Consider the following 7,579-nt stretch of genomic DNA (forward strand, 5'->3'; position numbering starts at 1 on the left):
AATGTCGTGGAAAAGTTTATTATAAGTTTAAGTTCATTTATTTCAGTAATTCAACTCAAATTTTGAAACTCGTGTATTAAATAAATTCAATGCACACAGACTGAAGTAGTTTAAGTCTTTGGTTCTTTTAATCGTGATGATTTTGGCTCACATTTAACAAAAACTTTTCCATGACATTCTAATTTATTGAGATGCACCTGTATATTGTATCCTAGCCAGTGTTCAGCACGTTGCGCGATTATGTAAGCTTATGTTACAGTTTTCCTCTTGCTGCTGTCAATCTACCTTCCCGGAATTATGTCTCATCTGGACATAGATGAGGTATTATCTCTGGTAGATCAAGCTTCTGATTCCGGCTCTGAAACGGAGATTCCAAACGCTCCACCTGTCGAAAGTGGCTCAGCAAGCTATCAACTAGGGCTGTGCAAATAATTGAAAGCGATGATTATGCGCATCTAGTCAGTAAAGCCGGTTCTGTGATTAGTATTAAATCTCCATCACGTGCTTTCAGATGGAGCAGCATTTACTACACAGAGCCGTAGTTCACTGACAAGCTACACAATATCACATACATCGCCGATAATGAACGCGATATTGCATAGCTTGTCAGTGAACTACGGCTCCGTGTAGTAAATGCTGCTCCATCTGAAAGCACGTGATGGAGATTTACTGGCTATTTTTTTAAATGTCATATAATATGTCATAATGTTCAATGTCAATATTATCTTATTTAAATATTTTATGTTTCAAATAACTCTCGTCGCTATCTGCGCTGCATGCAAGCACTGTGCAAGATTTTGCGTGTTCGGCGCGCATGTGGGGTTATCTTTTTTTTTCACTTTGTAATGCAGAAGCAAAATGTGAATCTGCAGTCCTATTTTGTAAATATTTGTACAATAGTTACAAATAGCCTATTATATATTCAGCATATTTTACTTAACCTGTATTATATATTATATATTCAGCATATTTTACTTAACCTGTATTGTATCTTAGTTATTTAATGCATAAGCAAGTCTTTAAAACATTTTTTAGTGCCATCCGTTTAAAGGGGTCATATGATGTTGCTAAAAAGAACATTATGTTGTGTATTTGGTGTAATGCAATGTGTTTATGCGGTTTAAGGTTCAAAAAACACATTATTTTCCACATAATGTTGCAAATCTTCCCACACAGTGACGTAGACATGTGGGGACATGTTAGAATGAGCCGTTTTAGGAGGGCGTGGACCAGTCTTAAATTTTATAAAGAATATCTCTTTGGGTTTGAGACTTTAGTCTTTGCAACTTTAGGGATCTTATCTATGCACGAACAGCTTGTAACACTCCAAAGAGAAAGGAAAACTTGAAATTGCATCATATGACCCCTTTAATCTTGATCAACAACTAATGATGAAAGAAATTGGAGTGGCGTTGGTCTGTTAAATAATTTTAAAATGTCAAATAGCCTTCAATTTATAGGTTATAACTGCATCTGTCTCGGATGTAGACTGGTGAAGATTTATTTTAATGTGGATTCCAAACTCTAGCGTTAACTCATAAATGTGCTATATTTTTAACCCATATTCAAATGTTTGTGCGGAATATTAATGCGCATGCATGACAGGGAGGCGCCCGCGCGATCACTTGCATTTTTTCCTGATAATGAAACAACTTAAAATCAGTTTGAAACTGATTTTATGTAAATTCATAATAACAACAAAATGTGCTTTTGTAAAATAATGAAAACCAACAGAATGCGCTGTCTCTGTGAACTGGAGCGCTTCTCAAAAAAGAACCAAAACTCAGAGTGTCTCTCACATAGGCTACAAGAGAAATATGTCTATAGAAAGCTTGAAATGTCTACTTTTAAATAGACCAATTAAAAACTAAATTAAATGTAACCAGTTTGTAAACGTAGCACCATCTGGTTACAGATTAACGAGAAGTGCAGTAAGAAGTGATTGCATAATCCCTTTAAGAAAAAGTGCATTTAGTCAAACAGTGTTTTCAGTTAGGGCTGCTCGTGAGTGGAACTCCATCCCAACTTACATTACAAATTTCAATACTTATGTTTCCTTTAAGTTTCACTTAAAGAAATGGTTAATTGAGAGTCAGCATTGTCAACATTCATTTTGTAAATTAAACTCTGCTGCTGTCTTGTTTTTTTTGCTCTGCTAATTTGAGATTTTTGTGTTATGTATATGAGGTTGTTTGGTTTAGGTCTGATTGAATGATTAGGGCTACTGTTACTTGTCTGTATGCTTACATTATCTTTGTTTGTATATTGATATTGTGATATTCTTGATATATTGTTTGTTATTTTGTTTGACAGTTGGATTGTGTGTATGAGTGAGCTGGTATTGATTTGTTGGTTTTGTGTATAGTATAATTTTAAGGCGGATGTCTTGTTTTTAAGAATAGTGTGAATGGTATATGTATTTTAGAGTATGTAAGTATTATGCATTGATTAATTCTTTATATTTTTAGGGTGACAATTTTACCATCAGTCCAGGGACTGCAGATGCAAAATAGCCTTCTGGCTAATTCTGGCACATTGTGCATTTATGTATTGTTGATGTGCATTGTCCCTGTCAAATAAACCTGAAATAAATAAAATAAATAAATACTCCCTGCTTACATAAGCTGAAGGTTTCATTTCACTCTTAAGCCACATCAAGTACTGTAGAAAACATTAGTTTAATAATAAATACTTAAAAAGTCTCCTTTTTCTATACATTAATAATCATTAGGCTACTTTTGCCTGTGCTTTGTGACTTTATGCGTGTGATTGAGCACGGAATATATTGAAGCTTATTATCGATTAGTATATTGATTTAATGTGCGATTAGTTAAATAATGGCTTAAACGAACGACTATTGGTTAACTAAAAAATCTTTGGGGGGGGGCGGGTCTAGCCCTATTAACCCACTAGACGTCTCTGTAAAAGCATTTTATACGCATTTCCATAGTCGGATAAATTCCGCTTTCAGAACGGTCACATCCGTAACAGAGAGATGTCACGTCCATAACATTGATTTTTCCTCTGCAACAAAAAACAAACATTTTAAATTGATATTTTACATATGACATATGAATTTATTTGCAAAAAATGATAAACACTACTTTTAAAAAAAAAACTGCCTTGCATTATTCTCCACACATAGCGTGATCTGAACCCTAAACACGTTTTGTCAAAAAAGCTGGTATTGTCCACTTTCAAGGCATCGCGAGTTCACGTTTTACTGTAGATGCCGACAAGTGCCCTTGTTGTTTGTGAACAGAAGCTGATAAGTCCATTTTAACGAAACATTCAGCGCACTGTATTCAGGTCAGGTGACAAGGCTACAGTCACTTTGAAAAGACGCGCTAGCTGAGTTTTGTCAAAGCTGACTAAGGGGCCGTTTACACAACAACATTTTCAGCCAAAAACTGGAAACTTTTTATGTGCATATTTTTGAAAATGGGTTTCAAAGTGCACGTTTTTGAAAACGGCACCGTTATCATTTCCGTGTAAACACCCAAAACGGGAATCTTTGAAAACGCTGACGTCATACGCGTGCATAGTACGTGTTAGGTATGTAGACATGCGCAGTACGTGTTGATTTTAAAGGCAAGCGCGAACAAACATACACAACAATGGCGTAGCGATAGAGGCTATTTACACTAAGTGCAAATAGTGATGGAGGCTATTTACACTAAGTGCAAATAGTGATGGATGCTATTTACACTAAGTGCAAATAGCGATAGATTCTATTTACACTTAAAATAGCAGGAATTTCTGCTTTTATACTACTTATTGCAAATAGTGGCAATTATCTGCACCTCAGTATTATAGTACATTATAAAACAGTATGCAGTAATAACGTATTGAGTGTAAATTATAATTTTAATTCAAATTATTAAATGGATGCCACCTTATTGGGACAATAAATCCCTTCCTACACCTACCCGATACTTTATTTTCAACTTTTTGATTATTCCCTTAATTTTTATTGAAAATAAATGCCTTTCCGATGTGATATGAGATTTGAAAAGGGAGAAAAAAAAAGTTCGGCAAAAGGCGGATTTGAACCCGGGTCGATCGCGTCAAAAGAAGACTAAGTTACACGCTTTACCATCTACGCCACTGGAGCTAACAATTGACAGCCGTCTTTTATAGTGTTGACTAGCCCCATCATACGTTTGTGGGTGGAGCTAGTGTAAATAGCCTCTGCCAACGAGGCGGGCTGTTTGCACTTAGTGTAAATAGACACTCCGTTAAAAAAATCTTTGTGAAAACGACTGGCAACGACTGGTTCTTGAATTCTAAGATTATAATCTTTAAACACCACACACTATGCGATTTTTTTCTGCCGACTGCAAACAGCGACTGAGCCCAACTGGAACAGACCCGGTCTGACTGGACACGATCCGTCCTCAAGACCAAATTACATTCATAATTGGCCTGACAGTCGTGTAGTGCGTTCTCGGTTTCATAGAGTGTGACGTCACGTGCACTATTGCTGGTGGCGGTTGTCACGGCGACAGTCACAGCCCTACATGCAACCAGAGGTGGACAAAGTACACAACTCCATTACTTGAGTGAAAGTACAGATACTGCTGATCAATTATTACTTCATTACAAGTGAAAGTTGTAAAGACAGATATTTACTTAAGTAAAAGTACAGAAGTACTTGCTTTTAAAAGTACTTAAGTACCAAACGTAAATTTCCTTTTTTTATGTCAACGCACTTTTTTTATTTTTGTTTTATTATTGTTGTATATAATTTTGCAATACCTCTGAAGCAACTTACAATACATTGTACATACTGAATACACTGACTATCTTGTAGCATTTTTGGAATAAAGAGATTTTAGAATGTTAAAAACCTCTGGAGGAAAAAAAAAATATTTAACACCCTACCCACCCACACAAAAGCAGCATGGTAATGATCTCACACAGCTCTGGCAGTGCACACACCTACGTGTAGCTATTCATCCACATTTGAACCGAGTGGCCAATGAAATTGCTGTAAATACAGACTAAGAAAAAAAAAATTTTCAGGTTAAATCAAACCTGATTTAAAACCCAGCAACACAACTGTAGCTGTGTAACTTTACAACAGCAACACTGCTTTAACAAAATTATTTGACATCAAAACAAAAATTTAAAAAATGCTCTAATCGCTCTCACAGTACTTTGATGTCAAACACAGAACGGTCTGTGCAGTGCTGCTTCACGTGAAACACCTACAGTATTGTGCTGCATTGTTAGGAGACGCACAACAGTTCTTTAATCAAAATTAAAGAACGTTTTGCATTACAGGCATTATAGGTAATATTTTCGTTCACACAATTTAGCAAATTCAGACAATATTGTGTCTATACCACAATATTAACTTATTATTATTATTGAATTGTTGTAAATAAATAGGGGTAAACGTACCTATTAAGCTCATGTACCCCTTAAGCACACTTCCATATTTGAGCTCAGATTATAAAAAGAAAAAATAATGTATTATCATACTTGATGTCTTAACCAGTTGATGTGTTTGTTACTACATACTTCCTGTAATTTCAAGTCAATCAGATCAGTGCACACTGAGATGAGTCTGTGTGTTCACACTGTCTGGCGGCCATTTGGAAAGCTGTCTAAAAACTTTCAACAAAAGGAGCTCCTTAAATGTGCATTTTTTAGATGTTTAAGCCTTTATTTTGGGTAAGTTTCACTACTTACTGTAAAATTAATAGATTCATGTTTTTATACTTTTGCATATTATAACCTGGAACTTGGATGTGGGAAATAATTATAGTTAGATCCAAAAGATAGTTTAAGCAACATAGCGCCGATGCTACAGAACACAGTTAGCTGACTAGCTGTATAAAATTGTGTGCTACGCTAATATATTATTTCACAGGCATTACTGGCTTGTACCTTTACATCCATAATATGGTAAATTTACAGTTTATTGCTGGTCTGTGGTTTTATACTGCTGTATTTTTTAAAGATTTCATATTATTGTAAGGTGAGCTTAAAGGGTGCACTACTATGAAAATCACACAGCTTCAGTGTGACATCAATAAGAAAAAGTATAATTTCATAGATATTGTTAATAATAGTTGTTCATAATAAAATATGTATGACCTTAATACATGACCTAGATTATTTATTTTCTAGAGAAGTGAAGACAGACAAGTTGACATCCATTTAATAAGAGGCTTCATGAGGCTAGTTTCTGTGTTCATTCCCATGAATGAAATGATTTATTGGTTTGTTTTATTAGATTTTTTAATATGTGTTACTTAGCTGAACACAGACTAGTATAGATGTTGCAGTGTGCTTTAAAATGACACTTCACTATGAATACATAACTGATCAAATTGAATGCCTTGTTGCTTGATTTTAGTGTTCTGTTTTTTTTTGTGATTGACTTTGTACATTCAAAAAGAAAAAAGAAAACATTATTCTTTAAAAAGATTGTTTAAGATAAACAAGATTTTTTTATAAAATATGATGTGAGCTTATTGGGAACAGGGGTGTGCTTAAAGGGTACAAAAATGTACCCATTAAGCACAGCCGGACTTTTTGCATTTAATGATGTACATCTTAGTTAAAATGCTTTTGTCATTTAAAATAAAATTTAATATTTTTGTGTGAGAGATTAATATTTTATTTTAACAACTTTTTGTACTGAAACCAGTATCTTGTGCACTAAAAATGTCTCAATGTAGATTTTGGTGAGCTTAATAGGTACGTTTACCCTATCACATTTGCAACTGCTCTGTGTTCAAAAAATGCTGGGAAATCACTTCATGTAGCCCTAACAAGAGTGATTATTGATAGACTGTCTGAAAAAAAGAGTCACATTTTAGAGAAGAAAAAAAAAATCACCCACTGACTTTAAAAGCTGCTACATAGTAACAACTTTCTACTTCGAGAACCTTAATAGAAATGTAGTGTAGTGAAAAGTACGATATTTGTCTTTCAAATGTAGTGAAGTTGAAGTCATAAGTCACTAGAAAAAAAATACTCAAGTCGAGATATTCAAAAACTGTACCCAAGTACAGTACTCAAGTAAATGTACTTAGTTACTGTCCGACTCTGCACGTAACTTTATTTCAATTCTATGCAGTGATAAAGGCTATGTCGATTAGCACTGCATTATAAATATACTTTATTATAATGAAAATGCCAGAGAAGGCTTGAAGAACTCATAAACCATATATTGTCATAGTCGTGAGTTTATTAGTCACGTTGAATCAATAAAAGCAGTTCAATCTCCTGTTTATTCAGCTACAACAAGGGTAGGCAAGTTCAGTCCTAGGCTGTGTCCGAAATCGCCCCCTATACCCTTAAATAGGGCACTATTTGAGGGAACAGCCATTTTTAGTGGTGTCCGAAACCATAGTGGACGTTCTCGAGTGCACTCATTCAATCCCACAATGCACTGCAAAAACGAGTGTACAACTGGTGCACGCTCAATGGCTAGAGAATGCCCATAATGCACCGTGAGAGTCACGCGCCGAATGAATTCCCGCATCTCGCGCCCGCAGCTGAATAATCAATCCGTTCATTTTTACAAAGCGCTCATCCATGGCGTACAGCATAATGTACAACA

At 35.1% G+C, this 7,579-nt stretch overlaps 1 protein-coding gene across 1 annotated transcript in view; it reads right to left on the reverse strand.

The window, feature by feature from the left end:
• LOC107662939 (gastrula zinc finger protein XlCGF49.1-like) overlaps positions 1-7,579 on the reverse strand; it is a gene marked incomplete at its 3' end in the record, with an annotated part of 11,994 nt that overhangs the window by 3,110 nt on the left and 1,305 nt on the right. The window lies entirely within an intron of this gene.

Source organism: Sinocyclocheilus anshuiensis, unplaced genomic scaffold (genome assembly GCF_001515605.1).
Source record: "Sinocyclocheilus anshuiensis isolate Anshui unplaced genomic scaffold, SAMN03320099.WGS_v1.1 scaffold2073, whole genome shotgun sequence".
NCBI classification, from domain to species: Eukaryota; Metazoa; Chordata; class Actinopteri; order Cypriniformes; family Cyprinidae; genus Sinocyclocheilus; species Sinocyclocheilus anshuiensis.